Source organism: Schistocerca gregaria, unplaced genomic scaffold (genome assembly GCF_023897955.1).
Source record: "Schistocerca gregaria isolate iqSchGreg1 unplaced genomic scaffold, iqSchGreg1.2 ptg000285l, whole genome shotgun sequence".
NCBI classification, from domain to species: Eukaryota; Metazoa; Arthropoda; class Insecta; order Orthoptera; family Acrididae; genus Schistocerca; species Schistocerca gregaria.
The window spans coordinates 10,699,455-10,724,723 of record NW_026061775.1 but is presented as its reverse complement, the minus strand read 5'-3'; positions in this window follow the sequence as shown (position 1 = coordinate 10,724,723).

The following is a 25,269-nucleotide window of genomic DNA, read 5'->3' as shown; positions in this document are numbered from 1 at the left end:
AAACATACCGTTTTAATGTAGCAATTGAGCAGTACGAAACCGTCTGAATGTTGCTGTTGACCATTTTTTGCTTGGAGATGCTCTTGAGCTTGAAACACACACAGCAAGACCGGTGTTAACTAACGAAATGGTCGGCAGAGTGCCGACACCGCGAGTTTTGACTGGCACTTGCACATCTAAAACAACGTCGGAAAGTAACTCGTTCGGCTTTTGAGTCACATAAAGTATGTGTGTTAATTTTGACGCCACTAGCTCTGCTTGTTGTCATGCAATTTCTTTGCCTCTCAGAAATGATTATGACATAAAAGTGAAGTACGTGACGAGTGTGACGTTAGGAAAACATTAGGCAGCATGGAGAGATTCTGTATGGGACCACCCAACCCAAACGAGTACTGTGTGACGTGCTACCCGGCAAGTATTCACCGAGGTAGCCGGCTATCTCAGTCGGTAGAGCGTCAGACTCTTAATCCCAGGGTTGTGGGTTCGAGCCAGACGCTGGGCGGAACGGAATTTTGTTCCGCTGCAGGTGTAAATTACCGTTTTTCTGATTAACGAGATTTAATGGAAATAGCAACTTTAAACTTTGCCTACGTCTCTGTCAGTCGCAAGGAAACTGTATTTGAAGGTGAAGGTGATTTTGTAGACATGTGTGAAAGACATGTTCTGAAAAGCAAGTGTTGTGGTTTGGAGAGCACATCGGTTACGTGTCAGATGTGTAGCCAAGCAGTAATTTGTCGCCATAGCTGCAAATATTAGCCGGTAATATGAAGTGTTGTCAGCTAAAGTCTGATGGTGCAGACGACCGTAAGGACGAAGTACCCAAGAGTACCGCTAGGCCGCGCCTCTTTAGCTCAGTGGTAGAGCACTGGTCTAATAAACCAGGGGTTGTAAGTTCCATCCTCACAGGAGAAAGATGAATTTTGGAAATCAGTTGCGCGTCGTGGCCGTATAGCAAACAGTACCTGTGATGACGAACAATTAGCGACAGGCGTTTTTTTAAGATTTACTCTCAGATGTGATTAAGGCGAATGGCGCAGATAAAGCATTTGCCAAAGCGGTACAGCATAAGGTGGGACGAGGCAGTCTGAATTACATTTTATAGATGTATTTCTCACATATCTCAGAGTCTCTCGCGATCTTCGTCGTCGTCGTCGTCGTCGTCGTCGTCGCCGCCGCCGCTTCTGCAGAAGTAGCAAATGGCCATCGTAGCAAATGCGGCGAGGGACGGCCTGCCTTCGATTCCGAATGCACAAATTGTGTGGTCTTGTTTCTCAGTCTATATTTGGTCGGTCTCGTCAGAGGTTGAATGTAACGAATGGGTGGGAAAGAGCAAGGGGCAGCGGCTGTGTAGAACGAAAACACAAATCCTCAGGGGTGTGAGCGTTTCGAGATGAGTCGTATACATGTAAGTGTTGGTCGTCAGTGACCGTGTGGCCTAATGGATAAGGCGTCGGACTTCGGCTCTGAAGATTACAGGTCCGAATGCTGTCACGCTTGTGTTTTTCCAGTTCTGAAAAAGAAACATACCGTTTTAATGTAGCAATTGAGCAGTACGAAACCGTCTGAATGTTGCTGTTGACCATTTTTTGCTTGGAGATGCTCTTGAGCTTGAAACACACACAGCAAGACCGGTGTTAACTAACGAAATGGTCGGCAGAGTGCCGACACCGCGAGTTTTGACTGGCACTTACACATCTAAAACAACGTCGGAAAGTAACTCGTTCGGCTTTTGAGTCACATAAAGTATGTGTGTTAATTTTGACGCCACTAGCTCTGCTTGTTGTCATGCAATTTCTTTGCCTCTCAGAAATGATTATGACATAAAAGTGAAGTACGTGACGAGTGTGACGTTAGGAAAACATTAGGCAGCATGGAGAGATTCTGTATGGGACCACCCAACCCAAACGAGTACTGTGTGACGTGCTACCCGGCAAGTATTCACCGAGGTAGCCGGCTATCTCAGTCGGTAGAGCGTCAGACTCTTAATCCCAGGGTTGTGGGTTCGAGCCAGACGCTGGGCGGAACGGAATTTTGTTCCGCTGCAGGTGTAAATTACCGTTTTTCTGATTAACGAGATTTAATGGAAATAGCAACTTTAAACTTTGCCTACGTCTCTGTCAGTCGCAAGGAAACTGTATTTGAAGGTGAAGGTGATTTTGTAGACATGTGTGAAAGACATGTTCTGAAAAGCAAGTGTTGTGGTTTGGAGAGCACATCGGTTACGTGTCAGATGTGTAGCCAAGCAGTAATTTGTCGCCATAGCTGCAAATATTAGCCGGTAATATGAAGTGTTGTCAGCTAAAGTCTGATGGTGCAGACGACCGTAAGGACGAAGTACCCCAAGAGTACCGCTAGGCCGCGCCTCTTTAGCTCAGTGGTAGAGCACTGGTCTAATAAACCAGGGGTTGTAAGTTCCATCCTCACAGGAGAAAGATGAATTTTGGAAATCAGTTGCGCGTCGTGGCCGTATAGCAAACAGTACCTGTGATGACGAACAATTAGCGACAGGCGTTTTTTTAAGATTTACTCTCAGATGTGATTAAGGCGAATGGCGCAGATAAAGCATTTGCCAAAGCGGTACAGCATAAGGTGGGACGAGGCAGTCTGAATTACATTTTATAGATGTATTTCTCACATATCTCAGAGTCTCTCGCGATCTTCGTCGTCGTCGTCGTCGTCGTCGTCGTCGTCGTCGTCGTCGTCGTCGTCGTCGCCGCCGCCGCTTCTGCAGAAGTAGCAAATGGCCATCGTAGCAAATGCGGCGAGGGACGGCCTGCCTTCGATTCCGAATGCACAAATTGTGTGGTCTTGTTTCTCAGTCTATATTTGGTCGGTCTCGTCAGAGGTTGAATGTAACGAATGGGTGGGAAAGAGCAAGGGGCAGCGGCTGTGTAGAACGAAAACACAAATCCTCAGGGGTGTGAGCGTTTCGAGATGAGTCGTATACATGTAAATGTTGATCGTCAGTGACCGTGTGGTCTAATGGATAAGGCGTCTTACTTCGTATCTGAAGATTACAGGTTCGAATGCTGTCACGCTTGTGTTTTTCCAGTTCTGAAAAAGAAACATACCGTTTTAATGTAGCAATTGAGCAGTACGAAACCGTCTGAATGTTGCTGTTGACCATTTTTTGCTTGGAGATGCTCTTGAGCTTGAAACACACACAGCAAGACCGGTGTTAACTAACGAAATGGTCGGCAGAGTGCCGACACCGCGAGTTTTGACTGGCACTTGCACATCTAAAACAACGTCGGAAAGTAACTCGTTCGGCTTTTGAGTCACATAAAGTATGTGTGTTAATTTTGACGCCACTAGCTCTGCTTGTTGTCATGCAATTTCTTTGCCTCTCAGAAATGATTATGACATAAAAGTGAAGTACGTGACGAGTGTGACGTTAGGAAAACATTAGGAAGCATGGAGAGATTCTGTATGGGACCACCCAACCCAAACGAGTACTGTGTGACGTGCTACCCGGCAAGTATTCACCGAGGTAGCCGGCTATCTCAGTCGGTAGAGCGTCAGACTCTTAATCCCAGGGTTGTGGGTTCGAGCCAGACGCTGGGCGGAACGGAATTTTGTTCCGCTGCAGGTGTAAATTACCGTTTTTCTGATTAACGAGATTTAATGGAAATAGCAATTTTAAACTTTGCCTACGTCTCTGTCAGTCGCAAGGAAACTGTATTTGAAGGTGAAGGTGATTTTGTAGACATGTGTGAAAGACATGTTCTGAAAAGCAAGTGTTGTGGTTTGGAGAGCACATCGGTTACGTGTAAGATGTGTAGCCAAGCAGTAATTTGTCGCCATAGCTGCAAATATTAGCCGGTAATATGAAGTGTTGTCAGCTAAAGTCTGATGGTGCAGACGACCGTAAGGACGAAGTACCCAAGAGTACCGCTAGGCCGCGCCTCTTTAGCTCAGTGGTAGAGCACTGGTCTAATAAACCAGGGGTTGTAAGTTCCATCCTCACAGGAGAAAGATGAATTTTGGAAATCAGTTGCGCGTCGTGGCCGTATAGCAAACAGTACCCGTGATGACGAACAATTAGCGACAGGCGTTTTTTTAAGATTTACTCTCAGATGTGATTAAGGCGAATGGCGCAGATAAAGCATTTGCCAAAGCGGTACAGCATAAGGTGGGACGAGGCAGTCTGAATTACATTTTATAGATGTATTTCTCACATATCTCAGAGTCTCTCGCGATCTTCGTCGTCGTCGTCGTCATCGTCGTCGTCGCCGCCGCCGCTTCTGCAGAAGTAGCAAATGGCCATCGTAGCAAATGCGGCGAGGGACGGCCTGCCTTCGATTCCGAATGCACAAATTGTGTGGTCTTGTTTCTCAGTCTATATTTGGTCGGTCTCGTCAGAGGTTGAATGTAACGAATGGGTGGGAAAGAGCAAGGGGCAGCGGCTGTGTAGAACGAAAACACAAATCCTCAGGGGTGTGAGCGTTTCGAGATGAGTCGTATACATGTAAGTGTTGGTCGTCAGTGACCGTGTGGCCTAATGGATAAGGCGTCGGACTTCGGCTCTGAAGATTACAGGTCCGAATGCTGTCACGCTTGTGTTTTTCCAGTTCTGAAAAAGAAACATACCGTTTTAATGTAGCAATTGAGCAGTACGAAACCGTCTGAATGTTGCTGTTGACCATTTTTTGCTTGGAGATGCTCTTGAGCTTGAAACACACACAGCAAGACCGGTGTTAACTAACGAAATGGTCGGCAGAGTGCCGACACCGCGAGTTTTGACTGGCACTTGCACATCTAAAACAACGTCGGAAAGTAACTCGTTCGGCTTTTGAGTCACATAAAGTATGTGTGTTAATTTTGACGCCACTAGCTCTGCTTGTTGTCATGCAATTTCTTTGCCTCTCAGAAATGATTATGACATAAAAGTGAAGTACGTGACGAGTGTGACGTTAGGAAAACATTAGGCAGCATGGAGAGATTCTGTATGGGACCACCCAACCCAAACGAGTACTGTGTGACGTGCTACCCGGCAAGTATTCACCGAGGTAGCCAGCTATCTCAGTCGGTAGAGCGTCAGACTCTTAATCCCAGGGTCGTGGGTTCGAGCCAGACGCTGGGCGGAACGGAATTTTGTTCCGCTGCAGGTGTAAATTACCGTTTTTCTGATTAACGAGATTTAATGGAAATAGCAACTTTAAACTTTGCCTACGTCTCTGTCAGTCGCAAGGAAACTGTATTTGAAGGTGAAGGTGATTTTGTAGACATGTGTGAAAGACATGTTCTGAAAAGCAAGTGTTGTGGTTTGGAGAGCACATCGGTTACGTGTCAGATGTGTAGCCAAGCAGTAATTTGTCGCCATAGCTGCAAATATTAGCCGGTAATATGAAGTGTTGTCAGCTAAAGTCTGATGGTGCAGACGACCGTAAGGACGAAGTACCCAAGAGTACCGCTAGGCCGCGCCTCTTTAGCTCAGTGGTAGAGCACTGGTCTAATAAACCAGGGGTTGTAAGTTCCATCCTCACAGGAGAAAGATGAATTTTGGAAATCAGTTGTGCGTCGTGGCCGTATAGCAAACAGTACCTGTGATGACGAACAATTAGCGACAGGCGTTTTTTTAAGATTTACTCTCAGATGTGATTAAGGCGAATGGCGCAGATAAAGCATTTGCCAAAGCGGTACAGCATAAGGTGGGACGAGGCAGTCTGAATTACATTTTATAGATGTATTTCTCACATATCTCAGAGTCTCTCGCGATCTTCGTCGTCGTCGTCGTCGTCGTCGTCGCCGCCGCCGCTTCTGCAGAAGTAGCAAATGGCCATCGTAGCAAATGCGGCGAGGGACGCCCTGCCTTCGATTCCGAATGCACAAAGTGTGTGGTCTTGTTTCTCAGTCTATATTTGGTCGGTCACGTCAGAGGTTGAATGTAACGAATGGGTGGGAAAGAGCAAGGGGCAGCGGCTGTGTAGAACGAAAACACAAATCCTCAGGCGTGTGAGCGTTTCGAGATGAGTCGTATACATGTAAACGTTGGTCGTCAGTGACCGTGTGGCCTAATGGATAAGGCGTCGGACTTCGGCTCTGAAGATTACAGGTCCGAATGCTGTCACGCTTGTGTTTTTCCAGTTCTGAAAAAGAAACATACCGTTTTAATGTAGCAATTGAGCAGTACGAAACCGTCTGAATGTTGCTGTTGACCATTTTTTGCTTGGAGATGCTCTTGAGCTTGAAACACACACAGCAAGACCGGTGTTAACTAACGAAATGGTCGGCAGAGTGCCGACACCGCGAGTTTTGACTGGCACTTGCACATCTAAAACAACGTCGGAAAGTAACTCGTTCGGCTTTTGAGTCACATAAAGTATGTGTGTTAATTTTGACGCCACTAGCTCTGCTTGTTGTCATGCAATTTCTTTGCCTCTCAGAAATGATTATGACATAAAAGTGAAGTACGTGACGAGTGTGACGTTAGGAAAACATTAGGCAGCATGGAGATATTCTGTATGGGACCACCCAACCCAAACGAGTACTGTGTGACGTGCTACCCGGCAAGTATTTACCGAGGTAGCCGGCTATCTCAGTCGGTAGAGCGTCAGACTCTTAATCCCAGGGTTGTGGGTTCGAGCCAGACGCTGGGCGGAACGGAATTTTGTTCCGCTGCAGGTGTAAATTACCGTTTTTCTGATTAACGAGATTTAATGGAAATAGCAACTTTAAACTTTGCCTACGTCTCTGTCAGTCGCAAGGAAACTGTATTTGAAGGTGAAGGTGATTTTGTAGACATGTGTGAAAGACATGTTCTGAAAAGCAAGTGTTGTGGTTTGGAGAGCACATCGGTTACGTGTAAGATGTGTAGCCAAGCAGTAATTTGTCGCCATAGCTGCAAATATTAGCCGGTAATATGAAGTGTTGTCAGCTAAAGTCTGATGGTGCAGACGACCGTAAGGACGAAGTACCCAAGAGTACCGCTAGGCCGCGCCTCTTTAGCTCAGTGGTAGAGCACTGGTCTAATAAACCAGGGGTTGTAAGTTCCATCCTCACAGGAGAAAGATGAATTTTGGAAATCAGTTGCGCGTCGTGGCCGTATAGCAAACAGTACCTGTGATGACGAACAATTAGCGACAGGCGTTTTTTTAAGATTTACTCTCAGATGTGATTAAGGCGAATGGCGCAGATAAAGCATTTGCCAAAGCGGTACAGCATAAGGTGGGACGAGGCAGTCTGAATTACATTTTATAGATGTATTTCTCACATATCTCAGAGTCTCTCGCGATCTTCGTCGTCGTCGTCGTCGTCGTCGTCGTCGTCGTCGTCGCCGCCGCCGCTTCTGCAGAAGTAGCAAATGGCCATCGTAGCAAATGCGGCGAGGGACGCCCTGCCTTCGATTCCGAATGCACAAAGTGTGTGGTCTTGTTTCTCAGTCTATATTTGGTCGGTCACGTCAGAGGTTGAATGTAACGAATGGGTGGGAAAGAGCAAGGGGCAGCGGCTGTGTAGAACGAAAACACAAATCCTCAGGGGTGTGAGCGTTTCGAGATGAGTCGTATACATGTAAACGTTGGTCGTCAGTGACCGTGTGGCCTAATGGATAAGGCGTCGGACTTCGGCTCTGAAGATTACAGGTCCGAATGCTGTCACGCTTGTGTTTTTCCAGTTCTGAAAAAGAAACATACCGTTTTAATGTAGCAATTGAGCAGTACGAAACCGTCTGAATGTTGCTGTTGACCATTTTTTGCTTGGAGATGCTCTTGAGCTTGAAACACACACAGCAAGACCGGTGTTAACTAACGAAATGGTCGGCAGAGTGCCGACACCGCGAGTTTTGACTGGCACTTGCACATCTAAAACAACGTCGGAAAGTAACTCGTTCGGCTTTTGAGTCACATAAAGTATGTGTGTTAATTTTGACGCCACTAGCTCTGCTTGTTGTCATGCAATTTCTTTGCCTCTCAGAAATGATTATGACATAAAAGTGAAGTACGTGACGAGTGTGACGTTAGGAAAACATTAGGCAGCATGGAGAGATTCTGTATGGGACCACCCAACCCAAACGAGTACTGTGTGACGTGCTACCCGGCAAGTATTCACCGAGGTAGCCGGCTATCTCAGTCGGTAGAGCGTCAGACTCTTAATCCCAGGGTTGTGGGTTCGAGCCAGACGCTGGGCGGAACGGAATTTTGTTCCGCTGCAGGTGTAAATTACCGTTTTTCTGATTAACGAGATTTAATGGAAATAGCAACTTTAAACTTTGCCTACGTCTCTGTCAGTCGCAAGGAAACTGTATTTGAAGGTGAAGGTGATTTTGTAGACATGTGTGAAAGACATGTTCTGAAAAGCAAGTGTTGTGGTTTGGAGAGCACATCGGTTACGTGTCAGATGTGTAGCCAAGCAGTAATTTGTCGCCATAGCTGCAAATATTAGCCGGTAATATGAAGTGTTGTCAGCTAAAGTCTGATGGTGCAGACGACCGTAAGGACGAAGTACCCAAGAGTACCGCTAGGCCGCGCCTCTTTAGCTCAGTGGTAGAGCACTGGTCTAATAAACAAGGGGTTGTAAGTTCCATCCTCACAGGAGAAAGATGAATTTTGGAAATCAGTTGCGCGTCGTGGCCGTATAGCAAACAGTACCTGTGATGACGAACAATTAGCGACAGGCGTTTTTTTAAGATTTACTCTCAGATGTGATTAAGGCGAATGGCGCAGATAAAGCATTTGCCAAAGCGGTACAGCATAAGGTGGGACGAGGCAGTCTGAATTACATTTTATAGATGTATTTCTCACATATCTCAGAGTCTCTCGCGATCTTCGTCGTCGTCGTCGTCGTCGTCGTCGTCGTCGTCGTCGTCGTCGCCGCCGCCGCTTCTGCAGAAGTGTGTGGTCTTGTTTCTCAGTCTATATTTGGTCGGTCACGTCAGAGGTTGAATGTAACGAATGGGTGGGAAAGAGCAAGGGGCAGCGGCTGTGTAGAACGAAAACACAAATCCTCAGGGGTGTGAGCGTTTCGAGATGAGTCGTATACATGTAAACGTTGGTCGTCAGTGACCGTGTGGCCTAATGGATAAGGCGTCGGACTTCGGCTCTGAAGATTACAGGTCCGAATGCTGTCACGCTTGTGTTTTTCCAGTTCTGAAAAAGAAACATACCGTTTTAATGTAGCAATTGAGCAGTACGAAACCGTCTGAATGTTGCTGTTGACCATTTTTTGCTTGGAGATGCTCTTGAGCTTGAAACACACACAGCAAGACCGGTGTTAACTAACGAAATGGTCGGCAGAGTGCCGACACCGCGAGTTTTGACTGGCACTTGCACATCTAAAACAACGTCGGAAAGTAACTCGTTCGGCTTTTGAGTCACATAAAGTATGTGTGTTAATTTTGACGCCACTAGCTCTGCTTGTTGTCATGCAATTTCTTTGCCTCTCAGAAATGATTATGACATAAAAGTGAAGTACGTGACGAGTGTGACGTTAGGAAAACATTAGGCAGCATGGAGAGATTCTGTATGGGACCACCCAACCCAAACGAGTACTGTGTGACGTGCTACCCGGCAAGTATTCACCGAGGTAGCCGGCTATCTCAGTCGGTAGAGCGTCAGACTCTTAATCCCAGGGTTGTGGGTTCGAGCCAGACGCTGGGCGGAACGGAATTTTGTTCCGCTGCAGGTGTAAATTACCGTTTTTCTGATTAACGAGATTTAATGGAAATAGCAACTTTAAACTTTGCCTACGTCTCTGTCAGTCGCAAGGAAACTGTATTTGAAGGTGAAGGTGATTTTGTAGACATGTGTGAAAGACATGTTCTGAAAAGCAAGTGTTGTGGTTTGGAGAGCACATCGGTTACGTGTAAGATGTGTAGCCAAGCAGTAATTTGTCGCCATAGCTGCAAATATTAGCCGGTAATATGAAGTGTTGTCAGCTAAAGTCTGATGGTGCAGACGACCGTAAGGACGAAGTACCTAAGAGTACCGCTAGGCCGCGCCTCTTTAGCTCAGTGGTAGAGCACTGGTCTAATAAACCAGGGGTTGTAAGTTCCATCCTCACAGGAGAAAGATGAATTTTGGAAATCAGTTGCGCGTCGTGGCCGTATAGCAAACAGTACCTGTGATGACGAACAATTAGCGACAGGCGTTTTTTTAAGATTTACTCTCAGATGTGATTAAGGCGAATGGCGCAGATAAAGCATTTGCCAAAGCGGTACAGCATAAGGTGGGACGAGGCAGTCTGAATTACATTTTATAGATGTATTTCTCACATATCTCAGAGTCTCTCGCGATCTTCGTCGTCGTCGTCGTCGTCGTCGTCGTCGTCGTCGTCGCCGCCGCCGCTTCTGCAGAAGTAGCAAATGGCCATCGTAGCAAATGCGGCGAGGGACGCCCTGCCTTCGATTCCGAATGCACAAAGTGTGTGGTCTTGTTTCTCAGTCTATATTTGGTCGGTCACGTCAGAGGTTGAATGTAACGAATGGGTGGGAAAGAGCAAGGGGCAGCGGCTGTGTAGAACGAAAACACAAATCCTCAGGGGTGTGAGCGTTTCGAGATGAGTCGTATACATGTAAACGTTGGTCGTCAGTGACCGTGTGGCCTAATGGATAAGGCGTCGGACTTCGGCTCTGAAGATTACAGGTCCGAATGCTGTCACGCTTGTGTTTTTCCAGTTCTGAAAAAGAAACATACCGTTTTAATGTAGCAATTGAGCAGTACGAAACCGTCTGAATGTTGCTGTTGACCATTTTTTGCTTGGAGATGCTCTTGAGCTTGAAACACACACAGCAAGACCGGTGTTAACTAACGAAATGGTCGGCAGAGTGCCGACACCGCGAGTTTTGACTGGCACTTGCACATCTAAAACAACGTCGGAAAGTAACTCGTTCGGCTTTTGAGTCACATAAAGTATGTGTGTTAATTTTGACGCCACTAGCTCTGCTTGTTGTCATGCAATTTCTTTGCCTCTCAGAAATGATTATGACATAAAAGTGAAGTACGTGACGAGTGTGACGTTAGGAAAACATTAGGCAGCATGGAGAGATTCTGTATGGGACCACCCAACCCAAACGAGTACTGTGTGACGTGCTACCCGGCAAGTATTCACCGAGGTAGCCGGCTATCTCAGTCGGTAGAGCGTCAGACTCTTAATCCCAGGGTTGTGGGTTCGAGCCAGACGCTGGGCGGAACGGAATTTTGTTCCGCTGCAGGTGTAAATTACCGTTTTTCTGATTAACGAGATTTAATGGAAATAGCAACTTTAAACTTTGCCTACGTCTCTGTCAGTCGCAAGGAAACTGTATTTGAAGGTGAAGGTGATTTTGTAGACATGTGTGAAAGACATGTTCTGAAAAGCAAGTGTTGTGGTTTGGAGAGCACATCGGTTACGTGTCAGATGTGTAGCCAAGCAGTAATTTGTCGCCATAGCTGCAAATATTAGCCGGTAATATGAAGTGTTGTCAGCTAAAGTCTGATGGTGCAGACGACCGTAAGGACGAAGTACCCAAGAGTACCGCTAGGCCGCGCCTCTTTAGCTCAGTGGTAGAGCACTGGTCTAATAAACCAGGGGTTGTAAGTTCCATCCTCACAGGAGAAAGATGAATTTTGGAAATCAGTTGCGCGTCGTGGCCGTATAGCAAACAGTACCTGTGATGACGAACAATTAGCGACAGGCGTTTTTTTTAAGATTTACTCTCAGATGTGATTAAGGCGAATGGCGCAGATAAAGCATTTGCCAAAGCGGTACAGCATAAGGTGGGACGAGGCAGTCTGAATTACATTTTATAGATGTATTTCTCACATATCTCAGAGTCTCTCGCGATCTTCGTCGTCGTCGTCGTCGTCGTCGTCGTCGTCGTCGTCGTCGTCGCCGCCGCCGCTTCTGCAGAAGTAGCAAATGGCCATCGTAGCAAATGCGGCGAGGGACGCCCTGCCTTCGATTCCGAATGCACAAAGTGTGTGGTCTTGTTTCTCAGTCTATATTTGGTCGGTCACGTCAGAGGTTGAATGTAACGAATGGGTGGGAAAGAGCAAGGGGCAGCGGCTGTGTAGAACGAAAACACAAATCCTCAGGGGTGTGAGCGTTTCGAGATGAGTCGTATACATGTAAACGTTGGTCGTCAGTGACCGTGTGGCCTAATGGATAAGGCGTCGGACTTCGGCTCTGAAGATTACAGGTCCGAATGCTGTCACGCTTGTGTTTTTCCAGTTCTGAAAAAGAAACATACCGTTTTAATGTAGCAATTGAGCAGTACGAAACCGTCTGAATGTTGCTGTTGACCATTTTTTGCTTGGAGATGCTCTTGAGCTTGAAACACACACAGCAAGACCGGTGTTAACTAACGAAATGGTCGGCAGAGTGCCGACACCGCGAGTTTTGACTGGCACTTGCACATCTAAAACAACGTCGGAAAGTAACTCGTTCGGCTTTTGAGTCACATAAAGTATGTGTGTTAATTTTGACGCCACTAGCTCTGCTTGTTGTCATGCAATTTCTTTGCCTCTCAGAAATGATTATGACATAAAAGTGAAGTACGTGACGAGTGTGACGTTAGGAAAACATTAGGCAGCATGGAGAGATTCTGTATGGGACCACCCAACCCAAACGAGTACTGTGTGACGTGCTACCCGGCAAGTATTCACCGAGGTAGCCGGCTATCTCAGTCGGTAGAGCGTCAGACTCTTAATCCCAGGGTTGTGGGTTCGAGCCAGACGCTGGGCGGAACGGAATTTTGTTCCGCTGCAGGTGTAAATTACCGTTTTTCTGATTAACGAGATTTAATGGAAATAGCAACTTTAAACTTTGCCTACGTCTCTGTCAGTCGCAAGGAAACTGTATTTGAAGGTGAAGGTGATTTTGTAGACATGTGTGAAAGACATGTTCTGAAAAGCAAGTGTTGTGGTTTGGAGAGCACATCGGTTACGTGTAAGATGTGTAGCCAAGCAGTAATTTGTCGCCATAGCTGCAAATATTAGCCGGTAATATGAAGTGTTGTCAGCTAAAGTCTGATGGTGCAGACGACCGTAAGTACGAAGTACCCAAGAGTACCGCTAGGCCGCGCCTCTTTAGCTCAGTGGTAGAGCACTGGTCTAATAAACCAGGGGTTGTAAGTTCCATCCTCACAGGAGAAAGATGAATTTTGGAAATCAGTTGCGCGTCGTGGCCGTATAGCAAACAGTACCTGTGATGACGAACAATTAGCGACAGGCGTTTTTTTAAGATTTACTCTCAGATGTGATTAAGGCGAATGGCGCAGATAAAGCATTTGCCAAAGCGGTACAGCATAAGGTGGGACGAGGCAGTCTGAATTACATTTTATAGATGTATTTCTCACATATCTCAGAGTCTCTCGCGATCTTCGTCGTCGTCGTCGTCGTCGTCGTCGTCGTCGTCGCCGCCGCCGCTTCTGCAGAAGTAGCAAATGGCCATCGTAGCAAATGCGGCGAGGGACGGCCTGCCTTCGATTCCGAATGCACAAACTGTGTGGTCTTGTTTCTCAGTCTATATTTGGTCGGTCTCGTCAGAGGTTGAATGTAACGAATGGGTGGGAAAGAGCAAGGGGCAGCGGCTGTGTAGAACGAAAACACAAATCCTCAGGGGTGTGAGCGTTTCGAGATGAGTCGTATACATGTAAGTGTTGGTCGTCAGTGACCGTGTGGCCTAATGGATAAGGCGTCGGACTTCGGCTCTGAAGATTACAGGTCCGAATGCTGTCACGCTTGTGTTTTTCCAGTTCTGAAAAAGAAACATACCGTTTTAATGTAGCAATTGAGCAGTACGAAACCGTCTGAATGTTGCTGTTGACCATTTTTTGCTTGGAGATGCTCTTGAGCTTGAAACACACACAGCAAGACCGGTGTTAACTAACGAAATGGTCGGCAGAGTGCCGACACCGCGAGTTTTGACTGGCACTTGCACATCTAAAACAACGTCGGAAAGTAACTCGTTCGGCTTTTGAGTCACATAAAGTATGTGTGTTAATTTTGACGCCACTAGCTCTGCTTGTTGTCATGCAATTTCTTTGCCTCTCAGAAATGATTATGACATAAAAGTGAAGTACGTGACGAGTGTGACGTTAGGAAAACATTAGGCAGCATGGAGAGATTCTGTATGGGACCACCCAACCCAAACGAGTACTGTGTGACGTGCTACCCGGCAAGTATTCACCGAGGTAGCCGGCTATCTCAGTCGGTAGAGCGTCAGACTCTTAATCCCAGGGTTGTGGGTTCGAGCCAGACGCTGGGCGGAACGGAATTTTGTTCCGCTGCAGGTGTAAATTACCGTTTTTCTGATTAACGAGATTTAATGGAAATAGCAACTTTAAACTTTGCCTACGTCTCTGTCAGTCGCAAGGAAACTGTATTTGAAGGTGAAGGTGATTTTGTAGACATGTGTGAAAGACATGTTCTGAAAAGCAAGTGTTGTGGTTTGGAGAGCACATCGGTTACGTGTCAGATGTGTAGCCAAGCAGTAATTTGTCGCCATAGCTGCAAATATTAGCCGGTAATATGAAGTGTTGTCAGCTAAAGTCTGATGGTGCAGACGACCGTAAGGACGAAGTACCCAAGAGTACTGCTAGGCCGCGCCTCTTTAGCTCAGTGGTAGAGCACTGGTCTAATAAACCAGGGGTTGTAAGTTCCATCCTCACAGGAGAAAGATGAATTTTGGAAATCAGTTGCGCGTCGTGGCCGTATAGCAAACAGTAAATGTGATGACGAACAATTAGCGACAGGCGTTTTTTTAAGATTTACTCTCAGATGTGATTAAGGCGAATGGCGCAGATAAAGCATTTGCCAAAGCGGTACAGCATAAGGTGGGACGAGGCAGTCTGAATTACATTTTATAGATGTATTTCTCACATATCTCAGAGTCTCTCGCGATCTTCGTCGTCGTCGTCGTCATCGTCGTCGTCGTCGTCGTCGTCGTCGTCGTCGCCGCCGCCGTTTCTGCAGAAGTAGCAAATGGCCATCGTAGCAAATGCGGCGAGGGACGGCCTGCCTTCGATTCCGAATGCACAAATTGTGTGGTCTTGTTTCTCAGTCTATATTTGGTCGGTCTTGTCAGAGGTTGAATGTAACGAATGGGTGGGAAAGAGCAAGGGGCAGCGGCTGTGTAGAACGAAAACACAAATCCTCAGGGGTGTGAGCGTTTCGAGATGAGTCGTATACATGTAAATGTTGATCGTCAGTGACTGTGTGGTCTAATGGATAAGGCGTCGGACTTCGTATCTGAAGATTACAGGTTCGAATGCTGTCACGCTTGTGTTTTTCCAGTTCTGAAAAAGAAACATACCGTTTTAATGTAGCAATTGAGCAGTACGAAACCGTCTGAATGTTGCTGTTGACCATTTTTTGCTTGGAGATGCTCTTGAGCTTGAAACACACACAGCAAGACCGGTGTTAACTAACGAAATGGTCGGCAGAGTGCCGACACCGCGAGTTTTGACTGGCACTTGCACATCTAAAACAACGTCGGAAAGTAACTCGTTCGGCTTTTGAGTCACATAAAGTATGTGTGTTAATTTTGACGCCACTAGCTCTGCTTGTTGTCATGCAATTTCTTTGCCTCTCAGAAATGATTATGACATAAAAGTGAAGTACGTGACGAGTGTGACGTTAGGAAAACATTAGGCAGCATGGAGAGATTCTGTATGGGACCACCCAACCCAAACGAGTACTGTGTGACGTGCTACCCGGCAAGTATTCACCGAGGTAGCCGGCTATCTCAGTCGGTAGAGCGTCAGACTCTTAATCCCAGGGTCGTGGGTTCGAGCCAGACGCTGGGCGGAACGGAATTTTGTTCCGCTGCAGGTGTAAATTACCGTTTTTCTGATTAACGAGATTTAATGGAAATAGCAACTTTAAACTTTGCCTACGTCTCTGTCAGTCGCAAGGAAACTGTATTTGAAGGTGAAGGTGATTTTGTAGACATGTGTGAAAGACATGTTCTGAAAAGCAAGTGTTGTGGTTTGGAGAGCACATCGGTTACGTGTCAGATGTGTAGCCAAGCAGTAATTTGTCGCCATAGCTGCAAATATTAGCCGGTAATATGAAGTGTTGTCAGCTAAAGTCTGATGGTGCAGACGACCGTAAGGACGAAGTACCCAAGAGTACCGCTAGGCCGCGCCTCTTTAGCTCAGTGGTAGAGCACTGGTCTAATAAACCAGGGGTTGTAAGTTCCGTCCTCACAGGAGAAAGATGAATTTTGGAAATCAGTTGCGCGTCGTGGCCGTATAGCAAACAGTACCTGTGATGACGAACAATTAGCGACAGGCGTTTTTTTAAGATTTACTCTCAGATGTGATTAAGGCGAATGGCGCAGATAAAGCATTTGCCAAAGCGGTACAGCATAAGGTGGGACGAGGCAGTCTGAATTACATTTTATAGATGTATTTCTCACATATCTCAGAGTCTCTCGCGGTCGTCGTCGTCGTCGTCGTCGTCGTCGTCGTCGTCGTCGCCGCCGCCGCTTCTGCAGAAGTAGCAAATGGCCATCGTAGCAAATGCGGCGAGGGACGGCCTGCCTTCGATTCCGAATGCACAAATTGTGTGGTCTTGTTTCTCAGTCTATATTTGGTCGGTCTTGTCAGAGGTTGAATGTAACGAATGGGTGGGAAAGAGCAAGGGGCAGCGGCTGTGTAGAACGAAAACACAAATCCTCAGGGGTGTGAGCGTTTCGAGATGAGTCGTATACATGTAAATGTTGATCGTCAGTGACCGTGTGGTCTAATGGATAAGGCGTCGGACTTCGTATCTGAAGATTACAGGTTCGAATGCTGTCACTCTTGTGTTTTTCCAGTTCTGAAAAAGAAACATACCGTTTTAATGTAGCAATTGAGCAGTACGAAACCGTCTGAATGTTGCTGTTGACCATTTTTTGCTTGGAGATGCTCTTGAGCTTGAAACACACACAGCAAGACCGGTGTTAACTAACGAAATGGTCGGCAGAGTGCCGACACCGCGAGTTTTGACTGGCACTTGCACATCTAAAACAACGTCGGAAAGTAACTCGTTCGGCTTTTGAGTCACATAAAGTATGTGTGTTAATTTTGACGCCACTAGCTCTGCTTGTTGTCATGCAATTTCTTTGCCTCTCAGAAATGATTATGACATAAAAGTGAAGTACGTGACGAGTGTGACGTTAGGAAAACATTAGGCAGCATGGAGAGATTCTGTATGGGACCACCCAACCCAAACGAGTACTGTGTGACGTGCTACCCGGCAAGTATTCACCGAGGTAGCCGGCTATCTCAGTCGGTAGAGCGTCAGACTCTTAATCCCAGGGTCGTGGGTTCGAGCCAGACGCTGGGCGGAACGGAATTTTGTTCCGCTGCAGGTGTAAATTACCGTTTTTCTGATTAACGAGATTTAATGGAAATAGCAACTTTAAACTTTGCCTACGTCTCTGTCAGTCGCAAGGAAACTGTATTTGAAGGTGAAGGTGATTTTGTAGACATGTGTGAAAGACATGTTCTGAAAAGCAAGTGTTGTGGTTTGGAGAGCACATCGGTTACGTGTAAGATGTGTAGCCAAGCAGTAATTTGTCGCCATAGCTGCAAATATTAGCCGGTAATATGAAGTGTTGTCAGCTAAAGTCTGATGGTGCAGACGACCGTAAGGACGAAGTACCCAAGAGTACCGCTAGGCCGCGCCTCTTTAGCTCAGTGGTAGAGCACTGGTCTAATAAACCAGGGGTTGTAAGTTCCGTCCTCACAGGAGAAAGATGAATTTTGGAAATCAGTTGCGCGTCGTGGCCGTATAGCAAACAGTACCTGTGATGACGAACAATTAGCGACAGGCGTTTTTTTAAGATTTACTCTCAGATGTGATTAAGGCGAATGGCGCAGATAAAGCATTTGCCAAAGCGGTACAGCATAAGGTGGGACGAGGCAGTCTGAATTACATTTTATAGATGTATTTCTCACATATCTCAGAGTCTCTCGCGATCTTCGTCGTCGTCGTCGTCGTCGTCGTCGTCGTCGTCGTCGTCGTCGTCGCCGCCGCCGCTTCTGCAGAAGTAGCAAATGGCCATCGTAGCAAATGCGGCGAGGGACGGCCTGCCTTCGATTCCGAATGCACAAATTGTGTGGTCTTGTTTCTCAGTCTATATTTGGTCGGTCTTGTCAGAGGTTGAATGTAACGAATGGGTGGGAAAGAGCAAGGGGCAGCGGCTGTGTAGAACGAAAACACAAATCCTCAGGGGTGTGAGCGTTTCGAGATGAGTCGTATACATGTAAATGTTGATCGTCAGTGACCGTGTGGTCTAATGGATAAGGCGTCGGACTTCGTATCTGAAGATTACAGGTTCGAATGCTGTCACGCTTGTGTTTTTCCAGTTCTGAAAAAGAAACATACCGTTTTAATGTAGCAATTGAGCAGTACGAAACCGTCTGAATGTTGCTGTTGACCATTTTTTGCTTGGAGATGCTCTTGAGCTTGAAACACACACAGCAAGACCGGTGTTAACTAACGAAATGGTCGGCAGAGTGCCGACACCGCGAGTTTTGACTGGCACTTGCACATCTAAAACAACGTCGGAAAGTAACTCGTTCGGCTTTTGAGTCACATAAAGTATGTGTGTTAATTTTGACGCCACTAGCTCTGCTTGTTGTCATGCAATTTCTTTGCCTCTCAGAAATGATTATGACATAAAAGTGAAGTACGTGACGAGTGTGACGTTAGGAAAACATTAGGCAGCATGGAGAGATTCTGTATGGGACCACCCAACCCAAACGAGTACTGTGTGACGTGCTACCCGGCAAGTATTCACCGAGGTAGCCGGCTATCTCAGTCGGTAGAGCGTCAGACTCTTAATCCCAGGGTCGTGGGTTCGAGCCAGACGCTGGGCGGAACGGAATTTTGTTCCGCTGCAGGTGTAAATTACCGTTTTTCTGATTAACGAGATTTAATGGAAATAGCAACTTTAAACTTTGCCTACGTCTCTGTCAGTCGCAAGGAAACTGTATTTGAAGGTGAAGGTGATTTTGTAGACATGTGTGAAAGACATGTTCTGAAAAGCAAGTGTTGTGGTTTGGAGAGCACATCGGTTACGTGTCAGATGTGTAGCCAAGCAGTAATTTGTCGCCATAGCTGCAAATATTAGCCGGTAATATGAAGTGTTGTCAGCTAAAGTCTGATGGTGCAGACGACCGTAAGGACGAAGTACCCAAGAGTACCGCTAGGCCGCGCCTCTTTAGCTCAGTGGTAGAGCACTGGTCTAATAAACCATGGGTTGTAAGTTCCATCCTCACAGGAGAAAGATGAATTTTGGAAATCAGTTGCGCGTCGTGGCCGTATAGCAAACAGTACCTGTGATGACGAACAATTAGCGACAGGCGTTTTTTTAAGATTTACTCTCAGATGTGATTAAGGCGAATGGCGCAGATAAAGCATTTGCCAAAGCGGTACAGCATAAGGTGGGACGAGGCAGTCTGAATTACATTTTATAGATGTATTTCTCACATATCTCAGAGTCTCTCGCGATCTTCGTCGTCGTCGTCGTCGTCGTCGTCGCCGCCGCTTCTGCAGAAGTAGCAAATGGCCATCGTAGCAAATGCGGCGAGGGACGCCCTGCCTTCGATTCCGAATGCACAAAGTGTGTGGTCTTGTTTCTCAGTCTATATTTGGTCGGTCACGTCAGAGGTTGAATGTAACGAATGGGTGGGAAAGAGCAAGGGGCAGCGGCTGTGTAGAACGAAAACACAAATCCTCAGGGGTGTGAGCGTTTCGAGATGAGTCGTATACATGTAAACGTTGGTCGTCAGTGACCGTGTGGCCTAATGGATAGTCGAGGGGCGGCCGTCGTGCAGGTCGGACGTGCCTGGAGCGTTGTTTACATGCTCAGCTGCGGCCTGCGGTGCGGCACGTGGTGAGTCGAGGGCCGTTGCGGCGCGCAAACATCTTGTTTGTAACGAATAGAACCTAACATGGATCACCCAGAGCGGAAAGATACTTTGAAGTTTATGTTTGATGGAAGTTTTTCTCGACCGAAATATTACGAAGTCGAACGATTTCTCGATGAAGACGTAAAATTGCCTCTCACCGATATCATTGGTATCCATTTGTCTATTGTCAGTAGCACAGTTTATATCAAATTGCGTGACCCAGAATTGTGCGACAAAATCATCGATTCATGTGGCGGTACCTATAAATTTCGACACAGTGACGGGAATGTTGGTGAGGTGACTGTTGTCCACGCTGGTCTTGGTATTCGTACCGTCAGGATTTTCGAGTTGCCTTTTGAAATCTCGGCCGAACAAATTAATGCTTCTATTAAGTCCTACGGCAAAATTATCAGTAACATTGCCGAAAAGTGGGCCTCGTTCCATAAGTACCCTGTTTTGAACGGTGTGCGGCAAATTAAGATCGAATTGCAACGGCATATTCCGTCCTACCTAACGATTTGTGGATATAGGGCGATAATCATATATGAGGGACAGCCTCGTACATGTTCAGGCTGTAATTCCACGGGACACGTCCGGGCACAGTGCATCCAACGACGTGTAACGCAGCTGCCTGCGGGTGAACTGGGCCCTCCCCCGCAACCGACAATATTACCGACTACTTATGTAGCGGCGGTCCGTGCAAATACACCCACTGCGTCGGCTGCGGAAGTCGGACTTAGTGTGGCAGATGTTACGAATGACGGAGATGTACCTACGGAAATCTCTACCGCTCAGGAAGCCTTGCCGGTCGCTGGCTTACTAGCCGCGGTGCCCCGTGACGACTCACGTGAGGAAGCCAGGGTTGACGTTGTGGAGGCGGCCACTACCGCCACTGACAGCCAGCAAGAGACAGAGGCTCTTCCTCTTCCTTTAAAGAATGCGGAAGCCTCTGTCAGTGGGTCCTCCCCGAAAAAGCACAAGAAACGTCGGATCGCTCGTCCGGCGGCAGCTCAATCGGCACCTCCCTTGCGTGAAAAGGCCAAACACGCGGGCCGCATGATCTGCGATGACACTTCGGGGACCGAAGATTATCTTCCGTCGTTGGCCTCACCCATGAATATTGACGATGATGTATCCAACCTTGACACGGGGAGGGCACATATTAGTGCACCACCGCGGACGGCCCAAGTTGCAGATGTGCAGGGTGACGGCCCGCAATGCGGTTCCGGAACTGCTGCAGCAGGCGCGACGACGGCTGTGTCTGTCGATAATTGGGCGGATGATATTGAAGATATGACTGGCAATCCCGAGCGTGAAGAACCGATGGCAACTGGTGATACGCTGCTTACGTCTCGGCGCAATGCAGCGTCCACGGACGGCGACGTCTAGACTTATACGACCTCCGAAGCGGACGACTGATGAAGGGATAAAAATCGTACCTGTTTTCATCTGCAGATGACCACTCATCCCACATTGCTCCGTTCACGACAATCCTATAAGATTTCTACCATAAATGTTAACCGCATTGTCTCTCAAGCAAAAATCCACAGCCTTCGACATTATTTACGGGCCGCTGATATAGACATTCTGTTCGTACAGGAAGCACTGACTCCACTCCTAGCCGACGTACCCGGTTATGACGCCATTGTCAATATAGGGACGGAGGCAGGTACGATCATTCTGTATCGGGAAGGCATTGAATGTTCTTGTTTGTCCATGTTACCTACCGGACGAGGCATTGCCGCACAGTTCCATGATGTACTCCTTCTTAATGTGTACGCCCCTTCCGGTTCCAACGCGCGAGCGGCGAGGAGGGAGTTTTACACGGGAGAGATAGCGAATCTAATCACCGACTTGCGTCTGCGTATTATTATGGGTGGTGACTTTAACTGCGTATTGCGCCGCACCGATCAAACGCCGAACTTTAACTTCAGCCAGGAACTGCTAACACTGGTTACAGAATTGCAGTCAGTCGACACGTGGGCGACCTTACACCCAGATGAAGTTGCCTTTACTCACTTTACGCAGACATCTTCCAGCAGGTTAGATCGCATATATGTGCAACGCGGTCTTTTAGCCGACGTGGGAACTTGCGAATATTGGCCCGTTAATTTCAGTGACCATATCGCTTACCACATCGTCTTTAATCACTCACCGCAGAAAGTTTATAGAGGCTTCGGACGATGGCAACTCAACTGTCGCCTCTTACAAGACGCCACTTTAGAGCGTGAGATCCGGTCAGTTTGGCACTCCGTAACATCAAGCAGGCCCACGTATTCCACGTGGATTGATTGGTGGACGCTTCATGCAAAGGGGAAACTCATTACTTGCATCAAGCACCACGCCCGGATTCGCGCTCGCGGTGAAAAGGAAATCACTGAATTCTATTTCTGTGCCCTGCGAGAATTGTACCGGGATTATCATCAGGTGCCTAATAACATCACGCACGTACGCAGACTCCAAGCCAAGATTACATCCTTGACGGGCTGCACCGCCGTCGGCCACCAGATTCGAGCACGTGACTCCACAAACTTGCCGCAACAGCAGACGTCAGTCCATCATATCGTCCAACAGTTACGTGCAGCGCGTAGGAAACTTATTCATAAGTTGCAGGATGCAGACGGTGCTTGTTATACCCTACAGCGAGACATCAAAAACCATGTTACCAACCACTTTGCTGCACTTTACACCTGTGCTGGTGTACCACATGAGAAAGTGCGAGAATGGTATCATTCTGGACCCCCGCCGTACTGCATTACCGACGACCTCAATCGGGACCTGCTTGCTCCCTTTACCAAAGAAGAACTGAAGGATGCCCTGCTTGCTGCGCCACGAAATAAATCTCCGGGCACGGACGGGCTCTCTGTCGAGTTTTACGTCAAATATTGGCCTATATTAGGGGACGAACTCACAGAGATGTACAATGAAGTACTACGTGGGATTGCTCTACCCCCAGCCTTCACAGAAGGGTTAACTGTTTTAATACCTAAGACGCCGACGCCGACCACCACCAAAGATCTGCGGCCCATTACGCTGCTCAATGCCGACTTTAAGCTTCTGACGCGCGCCCTCAATGCCCGATTACGGCAGCTGTTACCCTATCTTCTGGGACCATACCAAATGAGTGCGATCCGTGGTCGGTCGCTGTCCACCATTTTGGCGCTATATCGGGATCTCGTCTCCCTCACCTGGGCCACCCGTACTCCTATGGCCATAGCATTTCTTGACTTCGATAAGGCTTACGATCGAGCTGACTATCACTATCTCAGCGGCGTGATGGAATCAATGGGCTTCAGTCTTAATTTTATCCACCTCATCAACAACTGTATCAGTGGTACCCGTACACGCTTCCTGATCAATAATACATTGACGGAGTACGTCCAGCTCTCACGGGGTATCAAGCAAGGCTGTCCACTTTCAACGACGCTCTATGCGATCCTCATGGAACCCTTGTTGCGCCATCTACATCATAGCCTCCCTGGATTCCAGTTTTATGGTATCAAGTCTGTGGTCCAAGCTTACGCAGACGATGTCAGCGTGCTTCTTAACGACGTTCGCGATGTCACCGAAGCGAAACGCATTCTTGAGGAATTCCAAAGAGATAGTGGTGCCATGTTAAACGTCAATAAATCCGCCGCCTTAACGCTTGGTCAAGAACGACCTATCACAGGCGAAGCTTGGCTGCCCTGTGTACAGACTAGAAAACACCTTGGTCTCTACGTTACGGCCCGGCCTCTGGACATGTCTCACAAAAATTGGATACCCAAAATTCAGGCGATAAAAGCACTCCTGCGCGACCAGAACATGCGACACCTCGATCGTCTGCAGCGAGCCTTTTTCGTCAACTCTTATGCCCTCTCCAAATTACAATTTGTTGCCGCCGTCCTACCTATGCCACCCACAGTAGCAAGATCACTCCTAGCGGCGGCCGCCTGGTACGTCTGGAAGCTCAATATTTTTAAGGTTTCCTTCACCACGACAGCACTGCCATGCGATATGGGAGGCCTTGGCTTGAAAAACCCCGGCATTCATGCCCTAGCCCTGTATCTGAAACGCTCATGGCAGATACTCACCGCCAGCGAGGACACCGTCACGAAGCGGCTCTATCAACTGTCCCGCCCCCGCAATATATCTCCGCCTGTGGACATTGGCCACGTCGGCCCGCACTTTCAGCATATAGCACTGTATTACCTTGAAAGTAGCTATCTCGACGACGAGCTTTTCAAGAAGCCGACGGTAAAACTGTACCGCCACTTACTTCGGCCGTCACTGCCTGGGCCCTTGGAAAAGAAGTATCCGGCTTGCAATTGGTCCCTCGTTTGGGCTAACATCCATAATCCAACGCTTCCGACAGATGTCCGCTCCAAATGGTATGACGTGGTCGCTGACACTATTCCGACGAAAGAAAAGCGGCACAGGATTAATCTTGCACCCAGTCCCTACTGCGACTTGTGCCACATGGTTGAGACTATTGCACATCTGTTTGTCTGCAAGGATCAAGTGCACATCTGGAATTGGACGCGCAAAAAACTCGCTGTGCTCAACCGGACTGCGCCTCATGCGATTCAGATCCACGACATTCTGCGCCCAGACTACCGACTCTTCCCTGCAGCCAAACATAACAGCTACCTATGGCTTATGGGACATTTTATCCACTATATTCTGTCCGGCAGTGCGCCTAATGTCTTAGATTTTCAAGTATATCTCTCACACCAACACTGGCGCACAACCAACCAATATGGGCACCGGTATCAGTCAACATTTCAAAATTTTCTTCACATCGTCCTTGAGATGAAGTAGGACGTGGATAACATGAATATCTGTTATAACAATTCGTTTTCCTGTACTATAGTCAAGGTTATACTCACTGCAAAGACTTAAATTTGTCACATTGTGATTCTGAATAAAGCAACGTATGAGATCAAGAATATGTCCTTCCCAGGAGCAGTTATTTCTACGACAAAAAAAAAAAAAAAAAAAAAAAAAAAAAAAAAAAATGGATAAGGCGTCGGACTTCGGCTCTGAAGATTACAGGTTCGAATGCTGTCACGCTTGTGTTTTTCCAGTTCTGAAAAAGAAACATACCGTTTTAATGTAGCAATTGAGCAGTACGAAACCGTCTGAATGTTGCTGTTGACCATTTTTTGCTTGGAGATGCTCTTGAGCTTGAAACACACACAGCAAGACCGGTGTTAACTAACGAAATGGTCGGCAGAGTGCCGACACCGCGAGTTTTGACTGGCACTTGCACATCTAAAACAACGTCGGAAAGTAACTCGTTCGGCTTTTGAGTCACATAAAGTATGTGTGTTAATTTTGACGCCACTAGCTCTGCTTGTTGTCATGCAATTTCTTTGCCTCTCAGAAATGATTATGACATAAAAGTGAAGTACGTGACGAGTGTGACGTTAGGAAAACATTAGGCAGCATGGAGAGATTCTGTATGG